General features: G+C 34.1%; 1 protein-coding gene across 3 annotated transcripts in view; it reads right to left on the bottom strand.

Moving 5' to 3' along the window:
* The window catches only part of LOC129946458 (tyrosine-protein kinase Src64B), a 286,349-nt gene that overhangs the window by 152,134 nt on the left and 107,694 nt on the right, over positions 1-26,521 (bottom strand). For all 3 annotated transcript variants that reach the window (XM_056056640.1, XM_056056641.1, XM_056056642.1), the window contains one exon: positions 26,357-26,453. The gene's annotated coding sequence lies outside the window, so the exon portion shown is untranslated. The remainder of the gene's footprint in view (positions 1-26,356; positions 26,454-26,521) is intronic.

Below are 26,521 nucleotides of genomic sequence, written 5' to 3'. Positions count from 1 at the left end.
AAGAGTACAAATGATCTACCTTTTTGTCTCGCTCCTTTATCTAAATTTGCAGACCTATTAATTGATCTTGAGTGCTCAACAACAAGGCTACAATGTCAGGCTGCAACTCTGGTGCCGTAGAACCGGCGACCTTTGGGACAATCGCTAGTGGAGCCTGTCTCGTGAAAATTTAGTATCTATGAATTTTGGTAACGGAACCTGTCGAACAGTTTCACTTGTTGGACCTTAGGGCAGACTCTTTAACTAGCTGGGTGCCCTTGGTTTCCACACAGGACACACACAGCTGTCAAACTTAAAAGTTTGCGCTATTGGAAAAAATTCATTCATTTGACATTTAACAATACTGTTTAGTCGACTTTTTTGACAACTGTCAAACAGAAAGTTTCATTTTAATTTTTAATAAATTAATTTAATTTTGGTTATTTTACAAATATGGTTCGTTTTGACTCAAGCAATTTGTAAAAATAGTTTTATACAAAAATATACTGCTCCAATTTTTCTTGACAATAAAAAAAATTATGCATAGCTCTGTAATTTTGACAGCTGTCAGATAATAATTGCCTTAATTTAATCTGTTTATTGCTTTGCAATAGATAAAACTATTCGTCTGATAAACAGATTTCCGTACTCATTTTGACAGCTGACACACTTAAATAGTCTAATTGAGCTATACTCAGCCTGCGGCCCACGAGCTTATAAAAGTTGCTCCGCAGCGTAGTTTAATAAATTCAAAATATCGAGTGACTGCCGAAAAACATGAGAAAAATATATACTGTTGAGTTTTAAAAATGGAAGCAACGCTAGAACGTACATCAGCGGAAAAGTGGACATCGTGTGTTTTCAAAAAATTATTTTAGATGCCATTCCTTTCAACGCCAGGAAAATTTTGCACGACTAAATGAAAAACAGATGTCGCTGAGTATTCCTTACTTTTCTTGCCATTGCGAAATTAAATTGGAATCGTTTTATTCAAATTTTGAATGGAAAATTCATAAACACTGCAGTTCAGGTATATAAGTCAAGGATGCTATTTTACCTCGTTTTAAATTTCAGTTAGTGCGGTTGCAGTGAATTTTTGCAAATAAAGAATAATGGCAGGAATTTCTTCGAAACTAAAACGAAATAGATTCAAGATTCAAGATTCAAATATTTTATTTATAACAAATTAGTTCTTACAATATAAGTTTCAACGACAGTAATAAAATAAAATAATAATAAGACAATGGCGTTGCCGTCTGTCTGGTAAGTTGATTGAAATGCAAAACATGTTTTTCGAATATAAAAATAAAATAAAATAAAAAGAAGCCTATTTTCATAAAAACTTGATTATCTTTTTTTTTTTTTAAATAAAAGTGTAAGCTATTTTGTTTCTTATCTAAATTCTGTTGTTATATTGTTTCGGTATATAAATGCAGATACAATAAATTTATAAAGAGCTTGCCAATTGCAACCATTTAGGAGTCTCTTTGTATGTTCCATTGTCAACGAGCGTTCCCCGAAGTAAATAAGTCTTAGATCTTTATAAATGGGACATATAGCTAAAAAATGGAAAGTATCTTCTTTCGCTTTCATATTACAAATTGTGCACTGATTGGTTATAACGTTTCTATATGGAGATCCATTCAAATTAAGCATTTCACATCTTGCTCTACATATTACTGATATTTGTTTCACACTGTAAAGGTCAATAAAGTAATTCTTTTCGTTGAGATTATAGTTAAGCCCTGAATAAATAATTCTATTATTTGATGATTTTGCTTTTTCAATGTTTTGGGTACGGTCTTGTGAGTCGGATATTTCCAGAAGATTATAGCATTGTTGCTTCAGAAGTGCTAGATTTGTGTATTGTATATTTAGGTCTATTTCACATTTTTCTGCCAATGAAATCCAATAATTAATCCAATCTAATTTATGGTCAAAAGTATACTTAACAAGAATATTTGGAAGTCTGTTTGATGGGTAACAGAGAACTTTATGTATATAATCAAAATGTAACTTTAGAGTAAAATGAAATATATTTGGAAGGCCTGTTTCAAGCATAAGTACATAATTAGGGGTATTTGAGGGAAGGTGGAATAACTTTTTCAGAAAGAAACGTAGAAGCTTTTCGGTTTGTTCGTATTGCTTAAATCCCCAGGTCTGACAGCTGTAACACATAACTGAGCGCATAACACTTTCAAAAATTTTATACTTAGCTGAGAGTGGTATTTCATTTTTACTAATAATATCCTTCCATGAGGCGTTGATAAGGTTTTTTGAGGCTTTTAATTTATTTTCAAAATGTTGTGTGAATTTCATGTTTGGTTCTAGAATTATACCTAGGTAGCTGTATTTCGTGACAACTTCAATTTGCTGCCGATCCAGAAACCATTTTTCATTTTTTTCTAATTTTGATTGTCTATTCTTAATTATCATAATTTTCGATTTCTGGAGATTGATCTCCAAATTCCACGTTTTACAATAGGTACATAGTTTATTGATCATAAGCTGTAGACTGTGAGCTGATTCTGCGAATAGAACAATATCATCTGCGTATAGTAAGACCTTAAGAGTTTGCTGGGCTATGTGAATACCTGCAGGTAAATGTTCTGTAATGTCATCTATAAACAGGGCAAAAAGAACGGCGCTCAAGAGGCATCCTTGCTTAACACCAGAACTAGTTTCAAACCATTCGGAAAGATTCTTACCATCCCAAACCCTTTGTCGCGTGTTTTTATACATATTTCTTAACACTCGGATCATTTTCGTTGACATTCCTTTCTGCGATAATTTGAAAAATAGCGCGTTGCGGTCAATTGAGTCAAAGGCGGCTCTAAAGTCAACAAAAAATGTGTATAGTTTTCTATTATTTCTAAGAAAGTATTGTGAAACGGTTGTAATTATGAAAATATTATCGACGGTAGAGTAACCTTTTCGAAATCCTGCTTGATATTCACTCAGAACTTTATTTCTCTGTTCCCATGAGTTGATCCTATTCAAGAGAATAGAGGCAAATAATTTTGCAATTGAATTCATAAAAGATATGCCTCGATAATTACTTGGTGTACTGATGTCACCTTTTTTATGGATTGGATAAACTATTGAATCTTTGAATTCTTGAGGTATTTCACCAGTTTTAAATATGAGGTTGAAAATTGACAAAATTTGATTTAAAAACTCAATTGGTGCGTTCTTATAAAATTCGTTTCCAATTCTGTCTGGACCTGGTGCTTTTTTATTTTTGGCCAATTGAAGACATACTTTTAATTCAACCAAACTAAAACGAAATATATTTGATAAAAATAGATAATTTCAAGACGAATGGGAAACAAAATATTTTGTTGTGCCAAGCAAAAACAACACGGTTAACGTGAAACGTGAAAAAATGTAATATTGATCGTCATTTTAACACAAAACACAAATCTTTCAATGAAACTTATCCTCCTGGAACACAATTAAGAAGTGAAAAATTAACTTTTTGAAAAATGTCATTACAACAGCAACAAAATATGATGTCCGTGGCTTTATCTCAAGACTCTGTTTTAACTAAGGCATCTTACGAAATTTGCTATAGATGCTCTTGGTAAGCACATGAAACCACTCACCGATGCAGAAATTGTCAAATAATGTTTCGTATGTGCTACCGATATACTGTTTAATAAATTTAACAACAAAAGACAACTTAAATAAAAAAAAAGCCTTTTTGAAGAATTGCGAAGTGAGTATGGTGACGTTTTTTTGCATACCTCTGTGCTATGACTATGGCTTACCACGAAATAATCCCCTTTTTAGAACAAAATAAAAAAGTTTACCCAGAATTGCAAGATGATCAATGCTGGTGTCTTAAAGCATTTTTATGCGATACTAATGGAAGCTTTTGAAGAAAAACTTAATATTTCTCATGAAATAATAAGAAGTAAACAGCTACAAATTTTTCTAACAATGGTAATAGCTCCAAAGGGCCTCATCCACATCTTTGAAGAAAACTGCTGAACAATATTAAATGACTTAACAGCTCTGCAAACAAAATTTAAAAAAAGGTTTCATGTTATCAGAAAAATAAAAAAAAATGCTTAACGCTTGCGGAAAACACATACTATCTGGAAACAACGACTATCTCATGGGTGGCTTCTGTTTTAAAACAGGATCAGGCAAAGTTTTTTAATGAGTTCATCGATTTTAAAAACGATTAAAATCTTGTTTAATGAAAAAAGTGAAAAAGGGAATACTTAGAATTTTGGAGCATCGTCCCCGAAAAATATTCAATCGTCAAAAGAAGTTCACAGATTCTGCTTACATTATTTGGATCTACATTTTTTTGAGAACCTTCGTTTTGGAGAATGAAATATGCAAAAAATATTTACCGAAACAAACTTACGCGACTTCCACTTAGATGATGTCAATCCAGATCTAAATAAAGTTTTGAAAATGTGTTCTCAATGTCAAAAATCACATTAAAATATTTTCAATAAATAAATAAATACATAATGTATGTATGTGTACACATTAAAATGAGTATTATTATTAACGATAAAGAAAAAATTTCTTGTGGCCCATTAAAAAAAGGTTGAGTATGGCTGGTCTAATTGGTATCTTCATTAAGCTTTGTGCTACCAGTATCATTAATGTCCAAACTTTCAAAAAAAAAAAAAAACTGTTTCAAGTATCGTAAATTGTGTAAATTCAAGGTTTGTGTGACGATATTGCAAAAGACGTTATGGTCATACATTTGCAGTGGACAGAAAAAATCAGATGTTAAAAATAAGGTTTATGACAACTAACTGCTAAATGCTAAAAATGTCTTAACTGTCAAAAACAGAGTTTTTTAAATGGCGCTGGTAGATTTTGGCGCCCAATGGAGGCCATTTTGTTTTGGTGACATCTGTCAAATCTTTTGTTTATTATTCAGTTCTTTATGTCAAATTATTATGACAAGTTACACGCTTGAACAACACCTTCAAATGATAAAACTTCATTACCAAAATGAGTGTTCGTTAACGCAAACGTTGAGCATGAGCACATTACGCCCTTTGTACGGTAGACATGGTGGCCCCTCACAGACGATTTTTCAACGTTTGGTGGCCAAATTTGAGACGAATGGTTCAGTAAACAGTCAACCAAGACCCGTACGTTCAAGGAACTGTCCGTGAAACTGTTCAGCAGAACCCGAGGCAGTCTATTCCATGCCGTGCACAAGACCTCGTCCTTTCGCAGACTTCAATTTGGCGAATTTTGCGTGGGGACTTGGGCGTACACCCGTACAAGATTCAACTGACCCAAGGGCTTAAAGTTTAGGACCTGGGCTAATTTGTTGAGGCACATTTTTGGATGAATGGGACGACACCAACCAACGCGAGGTTCACCAGGTGAAAACGCATCCATAAAAAGTTACCGTTCCGTGTGGATTTTGGGCCTTGAGCGACATTTGGATGACATTTGGTTCCAACAGGACAGCGCTAAGTACCACACCACAAACGCCACGACTGAAATTTTGCTTGAGCGATTCGAGGGTTAGGTTATCTCTCGCAGGGGTGATGTCAATTGGCCACCAAAGTCACGCGATTTGACCCCGCTAGACTTTTTCCTGTGGGGTTTTTTGAAGTCGCAGGTCTATGGAAATAGACCACAAAAGACTGATGCCCTAAAGGTGAACATAACACAGGCCATCGTTTAAAGTCAACCGGATCTATGCGGATAAGAGTCATTGAAAATTGGACCACTCGGATCCGTGCCACACTTAATGGCATACATGCACCTTATAAATTAAAAAATAATGCTGTTAATACCTCAAACACAGCTTGTTTTATTCAATTTCAACATCTACCCGTCCTTATTGAAAAACCCTTTATATTATCCAGCCATTTGACAATTAAACTGTTAGATTTTCAAACAAAACGTGATAAACCTTTTTGAAAGGTATTTAGTTTAAAACTTTGCAGTTTAAAACATGGATTGATTAAAAGCCGACCAATGAGTGACAGTTGTAAATGAAGTAGAATTGTAATTTTGACAGCTGTCATATTTATTTGTTTTACGTGAGATTTGAACAACTCAAAAATATTTTTTATTAAGTTGACGGCGTATACAATTTTTATTTTTTTAGACTGCTAAATGGTTACACCAAAAAATAATGACATGTGTCAAAAATAATATGAATTTATCAAACTTGTGATTCAATGGATTTAAAGTTAAAAGACCTATTTTATAGAAATTTCGAATGATTAGATCGTTGAGAAAGTAGTACCCGTGGCATGATGGTTAGTGCGTTGGACTGTCATGCAAGGGGTCTGGGTTCAATCCCTGCCTGTGCCACCTTAATTAAAAAAAAAAAAAAATAATTCGCGGGTACTGCCTCTTGCGAGGAATTGACAATTCCTTCAAGAGTAATTCTTGTCATGAAAAAGTGCTTTCTCAAAACTAGCCGTTCGGATTCGGCCTTAAATTGTAGGTCCCTTCCATTCCTGACAACAGTACTCGCACACAGGAATGGTTGAGAGTTGTAAGTCACTAGGCCCTGGTTCACAACGGACTGTTGCGCCACCCCATTTCATTTCAGATCGTTGAGAATACTGTTCTGTTTTTTTTTTGACAGCTGTCAGATTTAAGATTTTCATGTATTTCAATCACAAATAATTATTATTATCGCATGTTGTCTGTTTATTTCCCAACACAGCTACGAATTTTGACAAGACAGCTTATTGTCAAATAAGGTTCTGCTTATTTATTACGAAACCATCTTTTCGATGAAAAATACTTTGTCTGTGATTACAAAAATGTCGCCGAAGGCCCTATTTTAAAAATTCATCGACGCGACGTTCCAATTACTGCATTTGTCTTACGGCAAATTATGACGTGCATTTTTATAAATGCAATAAAGTGAGAAATATAATTAAGCATAATTTCAACTCAAACTGCTATGGAACTTAACATAGATCACAAACTTCATGACAATGTCCCTCATAATAAAAATCTTTATCGAAGAAAATCATCAACATTCAAAACTAAAACTGAATGTAATTAGTACATTGGTGTATATATTTTCTGCGAGACTAATTATTTTACCTATGGTTTGTGCCGTTCTTTAATTATTTTAATTGACCTCGGTAATATTGTTTTACTGCATGTTTGCGTGCGAAATTATCGATGTGACAAATGATTGTATGATTGTTCGCCAAACTATAAGGTCTACTATACAAATATGTAGATAGGTTTTTGTATATTTACAACTTTACCGGATGTCACTGATTATAGGTTATAAATATTTATTCTTTGCTTCGTATTTTACGTCGTCGTTGTCATCGTTGCCGGCGGCGTTTTATTTATGTTTCTTATTGTTTATAGGGTAAACTTCAAATGTTTCCATTTTTTAAGAAGTTTTTTTATTAAGAAAAAAGTTCAGAGCGGTCAGTTGTTTGGACACAATAAAGACATTTTAAAATGCATCAGAGGTTTTTTTTTTCGATATTTGTAGAGTTATGTTTTGTGGTAATGGCTGACTTTTTTGACAGCTGAATGTCAAGGTTAGTACAATTCAAGCATTGTTTGGTTCTTAAAATTGGTTCTTTAAAACCATAATTAAATCTATGATATGATATGGTTTATAAAACAATTGTCTTGATCTTATATATCTTCGAGGAACATACAAATTAAATAGATTAAGTACATCGGAGAATTTTATGTGGTAAGACCATATATCGTGAACAAACATTACACAATTAAAAATTCGCCGATTTTCTACAGAGTTCAGATCAATTAAAGGACATCTTGTAGGCCTATATCACTCTTGCCTTTGATAAGTAAGATTTTTGAAAAAGCTGTAAAAAATAGAATGGTGAGTTTTTTAAAGAGAACAAAATTTTTCAGTGATGTTCAGTTTGGTTTTCAAAGCAATAAATCAACCGAAGATGCGTTGTTACATTTCTGTTCTCAAATATTTGTAAATCTTGATAGAAAAAAGAATACAGCTGAATTGTTTGTTGACATATCAAAAGCCTTTGACATGGTTAATCACGAAATTTTGGTTAGCAAACTTGAAAGTGCTGGGTTTCGAGGATTCAATAATGATTGGCTAAGATCTTATTTAAATTTAAGAGGCCAAAAAGTGAAATTTGATGGTGTTAGGAGTGATATAAAGACATTCGATTTGGGAGTTCCACAAGGTTCGGTTTTAGGACCAATTCTTTTTTTTTGTATACATTAATTCTTTATTCAGTTTGCCTTTTAAGGGTTCTCTTACAGCCTTTCCAGATGATGTTGGTTTTTCGTATTGTACAGATAGTTGTCTGAATCGTATATCGGATATAAATTGGGATCTCAGCTTGTTAAGAATCTGGTTTGCAGAGCACAAATTGATAATAAGTTCTTAAACCAAGATAATGTTTTTCAGTTTGTCTGGCAGAAAGATTGTTAATGCTGATCTCTTTTTCCACGCTATTGAGTGTCCAAAATTCAAGCTTTTTAACTTACTTTTTTTACTTCCATAACATTAACGGATTCCATGAGCTATAGTGATAAATGCTTTAAATTAGAAATAGTTAATGAATTCAAGTATTTGGGATTAATAATTGATTCTAGAATGAGTTTTTATAACCACACAGAGAATCTTAGACAATATTTTCGGTGCACTCTTAGAAACTTCTTCTTTTTGCGTACAGTTTGCTCTTCCAAACTGCTACTTAAAATTTATTATGGCATTTTTCATTTTTCATAGAATATGGAATTTCTTGTTGAGGAGGTTCATATTATAACAAACTACAACCTTTATTAGTTTTGCAAAAAAGTGTTCTGATGTGGTAAGCCTCGCCTGTACCCTAGTTTTCCACTTTTTAGAGATTTGAACATTCTTTCAGTGAGACATATGTATTGTTATAAAGTTCTAAAAATGTTCTTTAAGAGATCAGGTAATCTTAATTTTAGAATAATTGATAATTAAAATATAAATGGAAATTTTTTATACCAAGTTTCTATAAAGGTTTATCGAACAACCGCTTTTAGAAATTTTTATAATGTCTCTTCATGTCGGATATTTAATAGACTCCCCCATTCTATCAGGATGCAAAATTCTCATTTGTTATTTAGGAAACAAGTTAAATATTGGCTCCTTAGTCTTGATAATGAAAGTATTGAATTTTTTGTAAATGGATCTACCTGATGTTTTCTTGAAATGTTTAACTTCAATTTAATTTAATTTCTGTATGCATTACATAAATGTATGATATTTTAACTTTCTTTTTTAAATTTTCTTTTAAGGGTCACCCCACCCATTTTAATTAATAAATGGAACATTTTTCTTAGAGTGGCAATAACTCTATTTTTTATAAAAATATTTTTGTCACTTATTTCTTTTCATCTTATTGTTTTTATTTGGATTTTAAGAAATAAAATGTTTAATCTAAAAAAAAAAAGTTGGCGAACTACAAATTTGTAAAAGACTTTTGAACTTTCTCAATACAATTTTTTTGAAACTGTATAATGAGGATCCCATACAACTGAAGCAAATTTCAAATGAGGACGTACAAGAGACATAAAGACGGATTTTATTGCATATGGATTCGAAAATTCGGCGCAATTTCTTTTAAGAAAGTCCAAAATTGAATACGCATAATCCATATGCTCAGAGACATTTTAATTGTCATTTCAATAATACACCGAGGTCCTTAATCTCCGAAACTCTACATAAGACGACGTTTGAAATATTATAATTATAACTAATAATAGTATGACATCGAGAAAAAGACATACAACTACATTTAATGATGTTACGCGAAAGATGATTACTCTTACACCAATCGTTTACAGTAACCATATCATTCTGTATTAATACACAGTCATTGATACTTTTCACAGTTGCAAATATTTTAAAATCATCTGCAAATAATAATTTGTGAAAATCAAAAACAACAAAGGACCAAGATAGCTGCCTTGTGGAACACCATTTAGCTTGAAATCCACTTGAGAAAAGTTGAATGAAAAACGAATCTATTGAGTTTTTGAACAAGCAGTGGTATACAAATACTATCAAACGTTTTCCGAAAATCAGGATAAATTACATCAACCTGAAAACCAGATGCCAAGGCATTTGACAAATGTTGAGTAAAAAGCGACAAATTAGTTGTGGTAGATCTACCACTTACGAATTCATGTTGACATGGAGAAATACATTCTTTTACATCAACATAAAGTTTGTTTTTTACAATAAACTCAAAAAGCTTCAGTATAGCAGAAAGTTTGGTGATTTACTCTTTATAATAGGTCCATTTTATTCATTTCAAGATTTATGAAAATCAGACTCAGATTCAAAACAAAATTTAAAATTTAAAGTTACTTCAAATTATTTTATGACAATAATATTTAACTTACCCTACTTACTTCACAGACAAAACTATTAAAGTACTTCTGTTGTTTTGTTTACATATCTACAGTAATTATAATTTATGATATTAACATGAATGGACTTCATACTTGAACTGCAGAGTGCAGCAGTGAGCCTTGAAAATATTTATGTTGTAAGATTTAACATGTGACATAATAATTATGGAGGTTATTTCTCATATTATTATTTCATCTACTTGTCGTGTTGTATTAGATGTAGTATTCGATTGGAATATCATAATTTAGTCAGTAAATATACACAAAGTGGTTTCCAGCAAAAGTTTTATTTTTATATTAAATTAACGAGTATTATATTTTAAGGAGGAAGGTGTGTTAGTGGCAATAAACACACCTTCTTAAATGATATTATATCAAATGATATTAGATAAATCGCCAACGCCCTTTAGTTCAGTTGAACTGTGAATTACAGATATTCGTTCTTTAACCGTACTACACGAATGTAGAATGTCTTACCACGATCTGTCTTTCCTTTTCAGTATAATGTTCAGGAATTCAAATTGCACCAACACCTATTTCTGAACACTGTGATTATGACAAATGAAAGGTATTCAAAACCCTTCGAATGTTTGCCCAATCAGCCAAGATACTACATTGCTGGTCATAAACCACCTTAACCTAACACTAAAAGACTTCAGGACCAAGGCTTTACGAGAAATCCCAAGTTCTAAGAACCTTGGTCTCCATCAACACTTCAGGCTATTTTACACATTTTACTATTTTTAACAGTTGAGAAGGTGCATTTTAACAGTTGAGAAGGTGCATTACGACGACTATCTTAAAATACATTAGTCTTGCGAACTGTGGCTGTACAGGTTTCAGTATTTTTATTATTCAATTTTAAGAATGACAAAGCGTTGCTGAAGCGTGTATGGTTTTATTTTAGACTTGACGTTGATTTACTTTTTTAAGTGTCAAAGGACATTAGTTTAAAAGTATTAACTGTCCAAACCTTTGTCAAACATTTTCAAATTTATCAAGTATTTGTGGTTTTTACGGACAGAATTTTGAATCTAAATAAAATTAATAAATTGGGTGGCGCAACAGTCCATTGAAAACTAGGGCCTAGTGACTTAGAACTATCAACCATTCCTGTGTGCGCGTATTGTTGTCAGGGATGGAGGGGACCTACAGTTTTAAACCGAATCCAAATGACAAATTTGAGAAAGCAATTTTGTCATGACAAGAATTTTATTACACTTGGAGGATTTGTCAATTCCTCTGCAAAGGCAGTACCCGTGACAAAAAGTTAGGCGGCACAGGCAGAGAAGGAGTCGCACTGAGTCGCCTATCCACGGTTCGTTTTCTGACGTGGTAGATTAGTGGAACTGCCAATCTATCCTGTATCAGACCGCTTCTACCTAAAAAGAGGAATGCCTCTGGTGGAATGAAGCCGCTCAAGCGTGCACTTTCAAAATACTTGTTGTTCGGATAGAACGCCCCGAAAATTAAATTGGTTGGTCGAAGACATAGCTCTTGCAATGCGACCTCGAACGAGATTCGACAGTTCGATATAAGCCGGTACAGCGTCGTAAACACTGCCGCTCGAACACCCGAAACTTCTCCATCTGGGAAGGGGCAACGTTGAACCACACAGGACAACCATAAACGATCATCGGCCGTATGAGGGCCATGTAGCAAATTACCTTTACTCTGGGGTCAAGCCGACTGCTAAAAAACAGCCGTTTCGTCAGAGCGAAGGCTCCTCTGGCCCTGGTCAGAGCAGCATTTATATGTCTGTCGAAATATAAATACTGATCTAACCAGATACCGAGGTACTTCACTACACTTTTGCTCGCTAATGGCTGCCCGTGAAGATCAACGATGACCATCTTGCGCTAATTCTTGCACGTATCCCAACGGAGTCCAGAACAGAATTGTCTCCGACTTCTGGACAATATCGCAATATCGCTGAATCTTGTTGAAATCACGCTGCAAGAGAATTCTAATAACCTCAACCTTTCGGGCCGTTCTGTACGCAATTAGATCGTCGGCGTACGCAATTGCCTTTGTAAGACTACCTATCAGATCGCTGGTGTAAATGCTGAAGAGAATCGGCGAATTCACCGCTCCCTGTTAAAGACCATTTTTAATTAAGAATGTTGTGGTAGAAGTTACATTGTCACAGTATATACAACAATGGCTTGCTTATGCCAAGCCTGCTCAGATTAAGGTACAGACCCTCTAACCACACGGTGAATCAAACGTTCAACTGAAAGCGAATGTTTTTGAAATCACACATCTTGATTCAAAGTTTTTGAAATGGTTGGAATTCTATCTTAAGTGTCAATTTGTTTTTATTGACGAAGTTCTCTCAAAGCCAATTTTAGTTTCACCTGGTGTGCCCCAAGGTAGCCATCTTGGTCCAATTCTTATCCTTATTTTTATAAATGATTTACCTTACATTTCCTCAATTCTAGTCAACTTTTTTCTGCAGATGACTTAAAGTTATTTCGATGTATAAAATATATCAATGACTGCCATCTTTTACAAGACGATATTTCGAAACTATTCCAATGGTGCACGAAAAACCAATTATATTTAAATGTGGCTAAATGTCCATGTTTTACTTTTTACCACAGTTTTTCTGAAACCATCTTTGACTACAAAATTGAGAATCAAGTTTTGGAAATAGCCATTGAGAAGAAAGAACTTGGTGTAGTTTTTGACCCGAAACTTAACTTTGCTAAGCACATCGAATTTAGTGAATCCGAAGACAGATGTTCAAATGGTAGACATGTCCTCTGGCCATATTGCATACTTCTACTAAGTTGTTGGAGGCAGCAAACGAGAGAAGGGGGGATAGGTGTTTCCACTGAGGAACCTCTGCTTATCCAGACGGCAGTGCACAAATTCTCGAGATGGAATCAACGGTGGCGACTACAGTTCCAGTAAGATTAAATTGTTAAGTGAACACCTTATAGGGCTTCTACGACATATTCAGAGCCCAATCCTATAAGAAAGAGTTTATCCGGATCCCCGTCCTTGGAGTTATACTAAGGTTCTGACCCTCCAGGTTGGGGGTTGTGCCGTCGAGGTGACTTCCTGAGCTCGAAAAAAATAGCTTATTTGCAAAGCAAAGCAAAGCTCAGATAAGGACGTTTAACTGTTGACAACCCAAGCAAACGAAATAAGGACAACAAACTTTGGATCTGTACGTGGAATGTTAGGTCCCTTAACAGACCACGTGCAGCCGAACAATTAGCGGAAGCCCTAAACTGCTACAAGAAGATATTATTGCCATTCGAAAATGGGATGGACCGGGCAAACGCAAACGCAACGGATATCCCGATGCAAGCCAAAACAAGGAAATACTGTGAGAAGTTTCGACGTTAGATGGCTACAATCGCAAGAGACTGCCATGTCATTTTCCGATCGAGTCCAATGCTGCTTGCATTTAGCATTGAAAATCAGTCGCAACATTGCCTTGCAGCCATCAGAGATGACGTCTCTGAAGTGCTAGATACCCGGTTCTTATTTATGGCGCTGAGGTCTGAGAGAGTCTTAAACCGCTTCGAGGAAAATTCTTCGGATGATTTTTGGTCCCGACTGGATGGATGGAGAATGGAGGAGAAGATATAATGACGAACTGTTAGGGGTGTTCAGTGACACTGACCTAGTCAACAGACTTAGATGGCTGGGTCATGTAGATCGAATAGACATTAACTCTTCAGCCCCGAAGGCCTTCGAATCCATTCCCGAGGAAAAGCGCATTAGAGAAAGACTGCGACTCTGGTGGGGCACGCAAGTGGATGACGACCTCAACCAACTTGGTGTCCGAAACTGGAGACAGCTAGCTAGGAACCGAGCTGGCTGGAGGCGCATGTTGGTTGAGGCCCACATCCGCACCACCTTAAGTAAGTAATAAAGTAAGTATCCTATCTTTGAAAACTGTTGTGTAATTTGAAAACCTTTTTATATTATAGGATTGAAATGAAAAAAAAATGTTTACAAGGTTCACTATTAAAAAATTTAGGTGGAACATGGAAACTCCATCATACAAAACTAGATGCCAACTATTAAGTATTCAATCGCATAAAAATAGACCCAAAATGTTTTCTGCGTAAAAGAAACAATCTTATTTTTAAATTGTATTTATTTTGATTTTCAATTGTCAATCTTCAATGTCGGCTTGTAAAAGAATACGATCATGGGTGGACTTTATTGTTTGAAAAACCTTCATGTCGTGAGGATGAACAGGATGAACAGAAAAGGTCCAAGATGACTTCCCTGGGGAGCACCAGATTGAGCAACAAAAGGTTCTGAATGACAATTTCTAAATTTTACCTCATAGGATCTGTTTTTTCGGCTATGATTTGATCCAAGCTAAGAAAAATGGTGGAAAACCATAAGCTTTAAGTTTAAAATTGATGAAAAAATAAATAAAAATCTATCGATTCAAGAAAGAAACTTGCAGTAATTCCTTAAATTCATAAAATTCCTTTAAAGACTATGTAAAAAGCTATAAAATGATTTTTGTTGTGTATTCTATGTTCCTTCATTCAATATTGACTAACTCATACAATGCTCTCAGATCCTTGTTTAAATAAAACAAAAATAAAGTCTTCTGGTTACGCTTGACTGTCACAATTAGCTTCACTTTTGTTTTTCTCAAAACCTTAAAGTTATCTAGACAACTACTGTGCTTTATAGACAGTGCACATCATTAGACCAATTAATGATGGCCAAGCTGATTTTTGTCTTCATTCTTCTTTTGTTTTATTTATTGTTGTATTTTTTTTTAATTCACACAACAGACCTGCTGTCCTGTACCTATAGCAACAATCCTTGTACCATCAAACCATTGTTTACTTAGTTTCATTTCATTGGGCTGTTATCTATTTGTTTTTTTTGTAAAGCTTCGTCTTTTGTGTTTTTGATGATGATGATGATGACAAACTCATACATACACATACAGAGATAAATTCAGGCGTGAGTATAAAATATCAAAGGTAAATAAGGTAAACAAAAAAAGAAAGAAGAAAAAACTCCATGGGGACTATTGTTATGAAGCTGAATCCTTTTTGAACATCAAATCAGCCATCAACAGCAGCAACATCATCAACAATATCAACAAGACAGGACCTCTACCATTCACTCACTGACTGACTGATGGTGCTTTCGCAATGAATCTCTTGAAAAGAAACACACTGATTTTATGTTTCCAACTGGGCATAAACAACATCACACAAGAGTGTTTCGAAACTCACTACACGTGATATTAAAAAAAGAAAATATTGTACAGTCATGTGTAAATTGTAAAGTATATCTTGCTAAACCTTGATACAAAAATCTTCTTCTAAGAAATATAACGAAAAATACCAAAAATCCATTCACGAATGCAATCATGCGAGTATCACTCACGAGTCAAAAACCGCAATTCCTTTTGAATATCAAAGAACTACTCTTTTACTCGTATTTGTCATATAAGCTTAATTTCTCATTATTTTCACTAATTTTTCATTACCACAGCACTGTTTCTATATTTGTTTTCAACTTTTCAGTTTTAAACTTTTGTTTTGTGTTTTTTTTTTGCTTTCGCTCAGAAACACTTTTGTTAATTTTTTAGTAGCTACGTACGTATATATTACATCTATGGCCAAAATAATAGGAACAAATTAAATTGTTGGTAATTATTTCTTCTACTGAACCAAAGCCGCTCGGCATCGTCTAGTGCGAGGACGTCTCGACAGTAAAGGAGTCGCCTATCTACAATTTTACGGCTGACGTGGTAGATTAGAGGAACCGCCTCCCTATCCTGTATCAGCCCTCGATTGTCTAAATAGAGGAAAGCTTCGGACGGAATGTTGCCACTTAAACGTGTAGTATTCATTGTTGGGGTAGTAAGCCCCAAAAATTAAGCATATAGTCGAAGACATCGCTGACCCACACCAAGCTTCAACAAGAAGTTATCTATTCTGTTTACATTGGCTCTGTTGTATAGAACCTGCTTGGAATAGTAATGTTTGTACTCCGACTCTGTTGTTCTGTGTAGTCCAAGGCAACGTCGCAGACATTGTCTCTCAAACACCCGAATCTTTTCCATTTGAGATAAGGCAATCATCGGCCGGACAAGGGCCATATAGCTAATCACTTTCACCCAGCAGTCAAGTCGGCTGCTAAAAAACAACCGTATTGTTAGGACACACGATCCCCTAGCTCGGGCCAGAGCAACACTCATATGTCTGTCGAAATACAAGTACTGAACCAGCTGCCAAAGTACTTTACTACACCTTTATTCGCCAGTGGCTGTTGGTCCAACGATGCCTAGATTTTTCCAGTTCTTTCTCGTATCCCTTGAAGCTCCATACAGCGGAGTCCTGAACAGAATTGTTTCGCATTCCTGAGACTTGATTTTCAAATTCCAGTCATAGCAATATTGCCGAATCTTTTCGAAGTCACCCTGCAAAAGTGTCTTGATAACCTCAATTTTTGAAGCCGTTGTGTACTCAATTAGGTCGTCGGTGTACGCTATTACTGGAGTCAGACTCGCTATCAGATCTGATCGGTTAGTTAAACGCTCCCTGTTGAAGACCATTTTTAATATCAAAAATGTTGGTAGATGTTACATTGCCAATTTTGACAATAAACCGTCTACCATTAAGCATATACAACAGTGGTTTACTTAGGCCAAGTCTGTTTTACTTTAGTTACAGACCCTCTAACCATACGGTGTCGAAGGCCTTCTCGAAGTCAATCAAACAAGCACCCGTACATTGCCTTTTTTATATTATACGGGCACTAAAGAATCCCCTAGATCCCCTAGATAGATAGATAGATAGTACCCGTGGCATGATGGTTAGAGCGTTGAACTGTCTTGGGTTCGATCCCTGCCTGTGCCACCTAAAGTTTTATTCACGGGAACTGCCCCTTGCGAGGAATTGACAAATTCTCCAAGAGTAATTCTTGTTATGAAAAGTGCTTTCTTAAATATGCCGTTCGGATTCGGCTTTAAACTGTAGGTCCCTTCCATCCCTGACAACAGTACGCGCACACAGGAATGGTTGAGAGTTGTCAGTCACTAGGCCCTAGTTACTCAAGGGGATATGAATACCCCTATCACGATTAATCACAGTGCGAGCAAGAAGGGAGGATAGGATTAGAAAGGAGATACCAATGCACATTGGTGTAAGGCATTACACATTCGTATGGTGCGACTAAAGAAAGAATCATCTCTGTACAGTACGTCCGAAATTGGGCCAAAGGGTAAACTGATGAGCATTCCTAGAAGAACGGGTATTACTGTTGAATTGTTTGCGGGGAGGAATGCAACTGGCTATTTTATTAGAGCATTGTTTATGAGAGTAGTGATACAATAATGACAGACATGAAACTTTATGAACGGTGCTCGAGAGACACAAAAGTTTCAGTTAGACAACGGTAACCTATTATTTTTAGAGCTCTGTCTAGGAGACTCAAGTAGGATATAGGAGCACCTGCCCAGATATGGATTATAGGAGCACCTGCCCAGATATGGGTTATAGGAGCACCTGCCCAGATATGGGAATTGTACTCGAGTTTCGGACGAATATAGGCTTTATAGATTATAGCCAAATTAGTAGGGGTAAAAAACTTCTTGTATCGTAGGAGAAAACCTAAGCACTTAGAAGCATTATTTCCAATGCACATACCTAGGACTGGAAGCTGTTCGATCTCCTCGATGCAAGAACCACTCATTAATAGTGCCATTGGGGGAAAGTTACGCTTTTGTGACAGTAGACAGCATTAAGTTTTCGAAGAATTAAATTCTACACGGTTTTTGATTCACCATTGAATAATGCTGTCAAGATCAGAATTTAATGAGCTTATCATACGCTGCCGTTGGTAGTCCACATCCGAAGAACAAGGATGAGAATCTAAAAACGCAGCTGAGGGTATTGTCATCAGCGAAACAATTAAGTGGTTTAGAAGTTTCAGACAAAAGATTATTTATAAAAATAAGAAAAAGTGTCGGATACAAAACGGAGCCCTGGGGCACACCAGCGTTTATTTTGTGGATATCAGATTTAAACCCGTCCAATACTACTCGAATAGAACGTGCCGAAATGTAATTTCGAAGAAGGGATTCGTCAATACCAAAAGCACGCATTTTCGATAAGAGAGCTTGATGCCAAACTCTATTAAATGCTTTTGAAATATCAAGTGTAATAATCTTACTTTCTCCAAAAAGATGTAAAGATTTGTTTCACTGTTTGGTGAGACAAACCATGAGATTATCAGGGCATCTTTTGCAATGGAAACCATACTGCCGGTCATTAAGAAGCTTCCGTTCTTCAAGATATTTCTCAAGCTGAAAATTTATCAGCGTTTCCATGACCTTGGAAAGAAGGGACGTAAGTGCAATTGGACGATAATTTGATGATGAGGGGGATTCGTCTTTTTTAAGGACAGATTGTTGTATTATTGAAAAGGGTGCAACAAGTTTTGAAAAGTGTAAAAATATTGAATATGTGAAACGCGTCCCGAAACCAGATCTTAAATCTCGACTTAAGGTGAAAAGTATCAATGTTTTTGAATGAGACAAAATTGAGGATGCCCAAACGGTTGCCAATAATTTCGGTATGATAACCGAACCGAAAAGCAGCATAGAAACGCTCGCAATTTTGAAGGTGTTATTTTGATGGTTCGGGGTGCCATAAGCTGTTGTTTTTACCAAAGTAAATTCCCCAAAAGATACTGATGAAATATTTGTTGCCGAAAGTATCCTTCACAAGGCTAACGCTGCTATTTTTGTTTCAAAACCCGGACCCGATTGATATCGTTTGGGCAATGTTAATACAAACCATTTTTTAAAATAGACGTCCATTTTACACTATAAATTACAAGTGTTGTTCATGAAGAGTGAGCCAAAATTAATATGTGTCAAATAAAATCATTAATAATTTCATACGAAGGCGTCTACGAGATGTTATTGAACGAAAAGCACCTAATATTGAACGCTTTTCTAAGAACTCTACGTTTTACTAAGAATTGCTTTTAAAAATTGGCCTTAACATTATTTCGTTCTGAATAAAAAATAACCCTTATCAAAATTATGAAGTAAGGTCCATTTATTCATATTTTTGTTTTTCTTTATAGGTTAAGGTTTAATTGTGAAGATACTAAAAGTACAATTATTTTGTTAAAATCCAATAATAAATAAAACGAAAAATTGTATGAGAAGTATGAAATGTTCCTATTATTTCGGCCATAGCTGTAGGTGAGTACATCTATCCTTCCATTTGCACAATGAATTGAGTTGAGTTTTTTTTTTGTGTGTCTATTTATTCATATGATTGTATAGGTGCTATACTATGAAGGTTGTTGCACAGTTTAAATTAAAGCAAATATTTGATTTTATATTTAAACTTTGTCTAGTTGGTGCAATTGCAAAATTTCCACACAAACAAACCAGACCCACATTGCTGGACTCAGGACTTCTAGAGAGTTGCAATTGAAATGAGAACAAGATTCAAAATGAGATAAAAAAAAAAACGATTTCAGAATCGTCCTATCTACACTCTAGATTCAGCATAAACATATGAAGGTACATAGAATGTTTGTATGTTTGAATGCTGCCTACGTTTGTGTGTATAAAAGCTTCTTTTCACACTTATCCTGAATATAATTGAATTTTTCACTCATGTGTGAGTTTATTTCATCATCAGACAAGATCTAAGGATTTTCTTCAACTTTGAATAAATCAATTATTTTGTTAAACTTTTATTAAATGTTGGAACTTATAGTAGATATAGGAAGAGGGACTTGACATTTTATCGTAGTTACAAAATATAAAAAGGACATTCAGTTTCGTAAGGGCTTTTACTAAAATTTACTGATTTGAGTTTGTTTTATTGAAAACAAATAAGTACACAAAAAAAACTAACTGCACTTTTGCCTATAAGTTTGTTCAATCTCTGGGAAAAAGTTTTGGTTGATGAATTTTGTCATTTTTTTGGAGTATTCATCTCTGAAAAATAAATGTTTTTTAAACTTTTAAAAGACTAAGTTTTAACTTTATGTTATATACGATAAGAAAAAAGTTTAATAGGTCAACAAATTTAATTAAATCACACAAACAAAAGCTGCATTTTGAATAGAAAATTTAATCAAACTATAGGAAAACTGTTGAATATAGTTTCCTTTTTTAATTTCATGTTGCATGTTCCTAATATCACACTTATTTTCAAGCACAATTTTGTGGTGAGGTTGCACGAAAAAAAGATAAACTGAAAAGTACATTATAACGTTGTTCCATTCTTGGTAAGAACTGCGATAGGACAATTTGATATTATTGCGCACTGGGGCGTATACGTGATTTTCTTTAAATTAAATTTAAATTCATTCATTACCAATATTTGCTTGTAAACTAGTTATTTATTTTGATTTATTGTTTAATTTTTGTCACGTGGAGCCTAAACTAGTTTAGAATTAAATTAAATAAAATATATAGAACTAAGTATGAAACTAATCAAATACTTTTTTTCTAAAAATTTCAACCAAGGATACAATTTTTTAAAAAAGAAAAAAATATGTTTAAAAATGAAAACAAAAACGAGAAATCTTAAAAAGAAAAACGAATGTTTTCAAAAACCTTGGATTCCTTATTTTTGGCATATCTGTGAAGCTTATCCGATGCAATGTCATTTGGCTTCTTCAAAATCGTTTTGAAAGGAAGTGTGCAAAACTCAATCTTCAACACTACGAGTAGATGCACAATCTTTTAAAGATCCATCCAATTACTGGGATATGATGATATTGGCATATTTAGACGATCAAAGCGTGATGTCAGTGGTGTGTTTTTGAGCATTGTGACCAAAGTGAGGGTAAGACCAAGTGTATACTGTCATAAGAAAGGACATTGAAGTACGACGGACAAAATAAGAATAACTTTTTCAAATCGCTGCTTCTTTGAACTTAGAAGAATTGAGTAGAAAAGTCATCTTTTGAGCATTTAAAGACACCATCTAAAAGACACTAATCATTAGGGTTGTCGTTTAGGGCGCTGAGGCTTGGACCTTGTCAAAGAAAGATGAGAGCGACAAAAATAGTTCGGGTGATTTTTGTCCCGGATGTATAGGTGGAGAGTGGAGATTCTTTGAATCCAATTCCGAGGGACGGCGGAATAGAGGAAGACCCTATATCAGGTGGCGCACGTAGGTGTAAGAGGACTTCAACAAACTTGGCGGGCGAAACTAGAGCCAACTAGTTAGGTCGACGCATGTTGATTGCGGCACAGGTCCGTCCCGGGCTGTAGCGCCACCTTAAGTAACTAAGTTTTTTTTCAAAAAATAAATCTTGTTAATCAAAATTATAAAAAATTCTAAAAACTGAAAATATTTTTTCTTAAATTAATGGAAAATATTTCCAAAAACAAATATTTTCTACAGTGTTTTATAATTAAAAAAATACTTGGCGCTTTTGTCTATCTGGCTTCTGTAGTTTAAAGGTTTCAGTGTTTTTTTTTACACAAAATGTGGTATTTTTTACCCTTGGTATAATTTTCCGACATTAGGCAAAAAGGTCTTAAGTCAGATTTTCATTTGCGTAGACGCAATGAACTTAAAACGTCAATGTCAAAAGAAATCCATTCTTGTCTGTCTTATTGCCTAAAGACGAAATTTGTACGATATTTAGCAGTTGTTCTAGACCCAAGTTAATAATATTAATCGAAAGAAACAAAAAAAGCCGTTATACCAAATCACAAACCCAAAATGCAATGTTTTGACTCAAGACATTTGTACCTAAATCCAAAGAATTTCAACTCACATGTTCTCGTTATCGGTGCTTCTATGGTTTTTAAACTTTTTCCTAATTGCGACAAGATTTAAATTTGATTAATTTTTAACTTCCCATAGGAAGTTATAGTAATCAGTCCGATTTGTCGAATTGAAAATTTTTACATTTCTCAACATTTCAAGGTCCCTAGAATCTAAATAACTTTTGTTTAGAGATATGTCTGTCCGTGCGTGTGTACATACGTTCGTACGTCCGTGCTTTCGGAGTAAAAAAGGTGAACATTTTCGTTAACCCAAGATATCTCACGAGCCAAAAACGCTAGAGACTTGAATTAAATTTTATATTATGTATTTTAACGTGATACTAAAGAAGTATATGTGTTTTTTGAAAAAAAAATCGAATTAACGCTTTTTTTATAAATGAGAAAACTGAAAAAAAAATAAGTTTTGCCTCGAATATTTTACAAACAAAAAACGATCATATTTCCGAAATAATTGTATGCAACGAAGAATAACGTTTTTGGCGTCTGCAGAAATTTGAAAAAAAATCGGATTGACAGTTTTTTTTATAAAAAAACTAGAACCTAAAAAAAAAAAACATTTCTAAAAGTTGGTAAGAATTGATATTTAGATAATGGCTTCAAACAAATATTATCCCACAGATAATATTGGTTTCGACATTTAATACATTTTTTTTAAGAAAAATATAACTTTCAGTTTTCTTCATAAAACAATTTAAATCTACAAAAAAAAACGCAAAATTGGTACAAATGTACGTTCGGTTCTCGAAATCTCGTGAATAATAGAAGTTTTGGCTTTAAATAATTTTGCATTCATCCAATTTTTATTTGTTTGTATAAGAAATAAAAACTTTTAAGAAATACTACAAAATACTAACAAATTGGTTTTTGGACTAAAAATCTCGTTAGCAAAAACAGATTTTGAACTCAAACTATTTCATCATATGCAAAATATTGTTGGTATTTTAAAAAAATTGTAGAATAATTTAGCGGACAACATTTTTAACAAAACACGAAAACCTATAAACCTTTAAGGCAAGACGGAATTAGTTTTAAAAAATAATCTGACAACTTGAAAATTAATATTATCAAAATTAAAAACCGCACGTGAGTAAAAATATTATCATTGTTTTAAGCTGAACAAGCTTTCAAAAATATTTAAAAATTCATGAAAGAAGAATGTTTTAGTGATTAAAAACATGGTTCGAACTTTTCTTAAAACAAACTATTGAAATCAATTTTAAAATGTTGATGATGAAAATCCGGGACTTTATTAATTTTTCATGACTTTTAAACATCAGCTGGTTTAAAAAACAAAAAGTTTGACTGCATTTTATAAATTTTATCCGAAAATTTTTAAAATAAAATGGGTATTTTGGGTGTTTCTAAGCTAAATAATTAAAATTATAGAAAAATTATCTTTATGAAAGAACGGCTTTAACAATATTACAATTTATTTTGAGATTAATCTGTAAGCCTGTTAAGGCTTAACCCTCAATGTACTATATTATAAACCCATGAGAAATTTACAAAACTATACAACAAACACTTAATTTAGTTTAAAATTATATTTATTATATTTAATGAAATAAATGCCACATTCGCATAGTACGGTTAAAGAACGAATCTCTGTACTTGACAGTATGACCGAAGTTAGGTTCGAGGATATATTGATGAGTATTCCTAGAAGCACGAGTATTACGGTTGATGTTTTTAAGGGGAGGAATGCAACTGCCTATTTCTCTAGAGCATAAGCCATTAAAATAACGGTAAAATTGGGTGAGACAATAACGACTTAGACGATGTTCAAGCGACGTAAATGATCTCATGATTGTAGTATCACCAATCAATCTAAATGCTCTCCGTTTAATATTGTCCAAGATACTTAAGTAAGTTATAGTCAAGCTCTGGACGTACATATATACATAAGTCTTGTAGGTAACAGCCAGATCAGAGGGTAAGAAAAACTTCTTACATCGATTTAGACAACCCAAACATCTTGCGGAAATGTTGGCAACATCGCGTCTGTGATCGTTAACCAGAAGATGGTTGGTGATACACATACCGAAAATATCGAGATGTTCAGTCTTCTCGATGCAAGTCCCATCTATGGACAATGGCAAGCTTCAGCTTTAACGATACTAGACAGCATTGGGTTTTCAAAGAATTAAATTCCACGCGGTTTTTTATTCTCTATTGTACAATGCTGTTTAGGTCGGAATTTAATGAGCTTATCATACTTTGTCGTTTCAGTTCGACATCCGAAGAAGAGGGATGTGATTCTGAAAACAAATATGAAAAGTTAAACGTATTTTCGTCCGCAAAACAATGTATTGAATAAGAAGTTGCAGTCAGGAAATCATTAATAAAAATAAGAAAGAGTGTTGGAGATAGAACAGAGCCCTGGGGCACATCACCATTTATTTTGTGGTTTTCAGACTTGAATCCATCACAACTTGCATTGAACGGTTCGAAAGGTAATTACTAATCCAATGAAGTAGAAATTCATGAAAACCGAAAGCACGCATTTTCGATAAGAGAGCCTGATGCCAAACCGTATCAAATGGTTTTGAAATATCAAGTGCAATAATCTGACTTTCTCCAAAAGGATGTAAAGATTTGTTCCACTGTTCCGTGAGATAAACTATGAGACCACCAGTAGACCTATTGCTACGAAAGCCATAACGGTCATTAAGAAGCTTCTGTTCTTCGAGGTATTTCTTAAGCTGATAATTTATCAGTGTTTCCATGACCTTTGAAAAAAGGGACGTGAGTTAGTTAGATGGGTACAAATGCTGTTTTCCATCCGCTCGGAAAGAGACATTATCAGAAGGACAGATGAAAAAGCTTACGCAGTGGTTTTGCTAGCGTTGAAGAATACCTCTTCAGAACAATAGGACCAGCGGATTTTTGTGTGTTTAGATCTCTAAGGACTCTTGCCACAGTACGAGTGCGAAAAAATATAGGTCCCAAAGATTCACTAACTCGCTCAAGTACAAGCGGAGTCATAACACTCATTAGCAGCGTTGAATTTGCGGCGAAGAGCATATGAGTTTTCTCTAAAGAGCTAACAAATGGAGTATTATTGACAACGAGCGTAGGAACCGAGGAAGAGGAAGAATTCCTCATATTTTTTTCAAATGACCAAACATTTTTACTGCCTTTTGGACATTGTCGTATTTTTTTGTAATTTTTGGTCATGTAAGAATTTGGTCCGTCAAATATGGACGTTGCAATCCTTCCTAGCTTGTTTGAACTTATTCTGGGTTTCCTCAGTTGGATTGGCTTTAAAACAACGGAAACTTACCTGCTTGACCCTAATAACCTCTTTACAGCTCGCATCGAACAATGCGTTTTCCTAAGGTCTGATGCTTTTGAACCTATTCGGGACAAATTTCTCATTCCCAGGAGAATCAAACTTGTGATCATCTCAGCACTGGCTTCAACGTCACTATTGAGGAAGCATAGTGACCAGCTAAAGATCCTAAAATAATTATTGAGACCATCTGGCTTTCTCGTTTTGAAAAACGGTTCTTTTAAATGAAGAGTTTTTACACGAGAAATTTGCTGATATGACACAATGGTCACATGTGTCAGAGGAGAAAGAACACTAATAATTTATTTACCAGGGTAAGAGGTAAGAAAAAAGTTAAGAGTGTTTTCTGCTCGACCTACCACGTCCGATATTTAAAACCAAGCAATAATTTTGTATTTTCATTTTTGTATTCTTTTTTTAATACCTAAACTATGTGTTTAATTCAATTCAAACTTAAATTCTTTAAAATAATAACGCGTTTCAAAAAAACACCGCACTTATTTCGAATCAATTGTATTAATAGAAGTCTAAAATTGTTTGAACAGTTTTTTGGTTTAACCCAATGACGTTTTAAAGTCTCACGAAATTGAATTAACATAATCTCAAATTGAAATCAAAAAATATCTTGAAAATAGGCAAATATAGGTACATACAATCACTTGGTGATGTTGGAAGCATAATTTTTGATATCGTTTAGCAAATATTACTCTCAAAACGTGCCACCTGTCAAAACTTAATTTATTTTTATTTCGTTTAACAATTTCAATACAAAAAATAACAATTGCGTATTCGAAAAATATATAATAAAAATATTTATGATTGGAGTTTGAATTTCTGTTTCTAAAATATAAACGAAGCTTAAAATAAGTTTATTCAAGAAGTAAATATAAACAATAATAAATCTTGTCTCTTATTGATGTGCTTAGTAGACTTACCTGTTAAGTAATATGTAAATATCCAACAAGAAATTTCACCAACATAATCAATCAGTGCTTATCCGTTCCTTGTTTTTCTTCATTTCCATTAATATTCCTGAAAGAAAATAAACAACAAAAACCAAACATTATAATTAATTCTATTTTTATATAAAAAAAAATATG

This window comes from Eupeodes corollae, chromosome 2 (assembly GCF_945859685.1).
Source record: "Eupeodes corollae chromosome 2, idEupCoro1.1, whole genome shotgun sequence".
NCBI classification, from domain to species: Eukaryota; Metazoa; Arthropoda; class Insecta; order Diptera; family Syrphidae; genus Eupeodes; species Eupeodes corollae.
The sequence above is the reverse complement of the archived record's forward strand: the minus strand, read 5'-3'. Positions and strand labels throughout refer to the sequence as shown.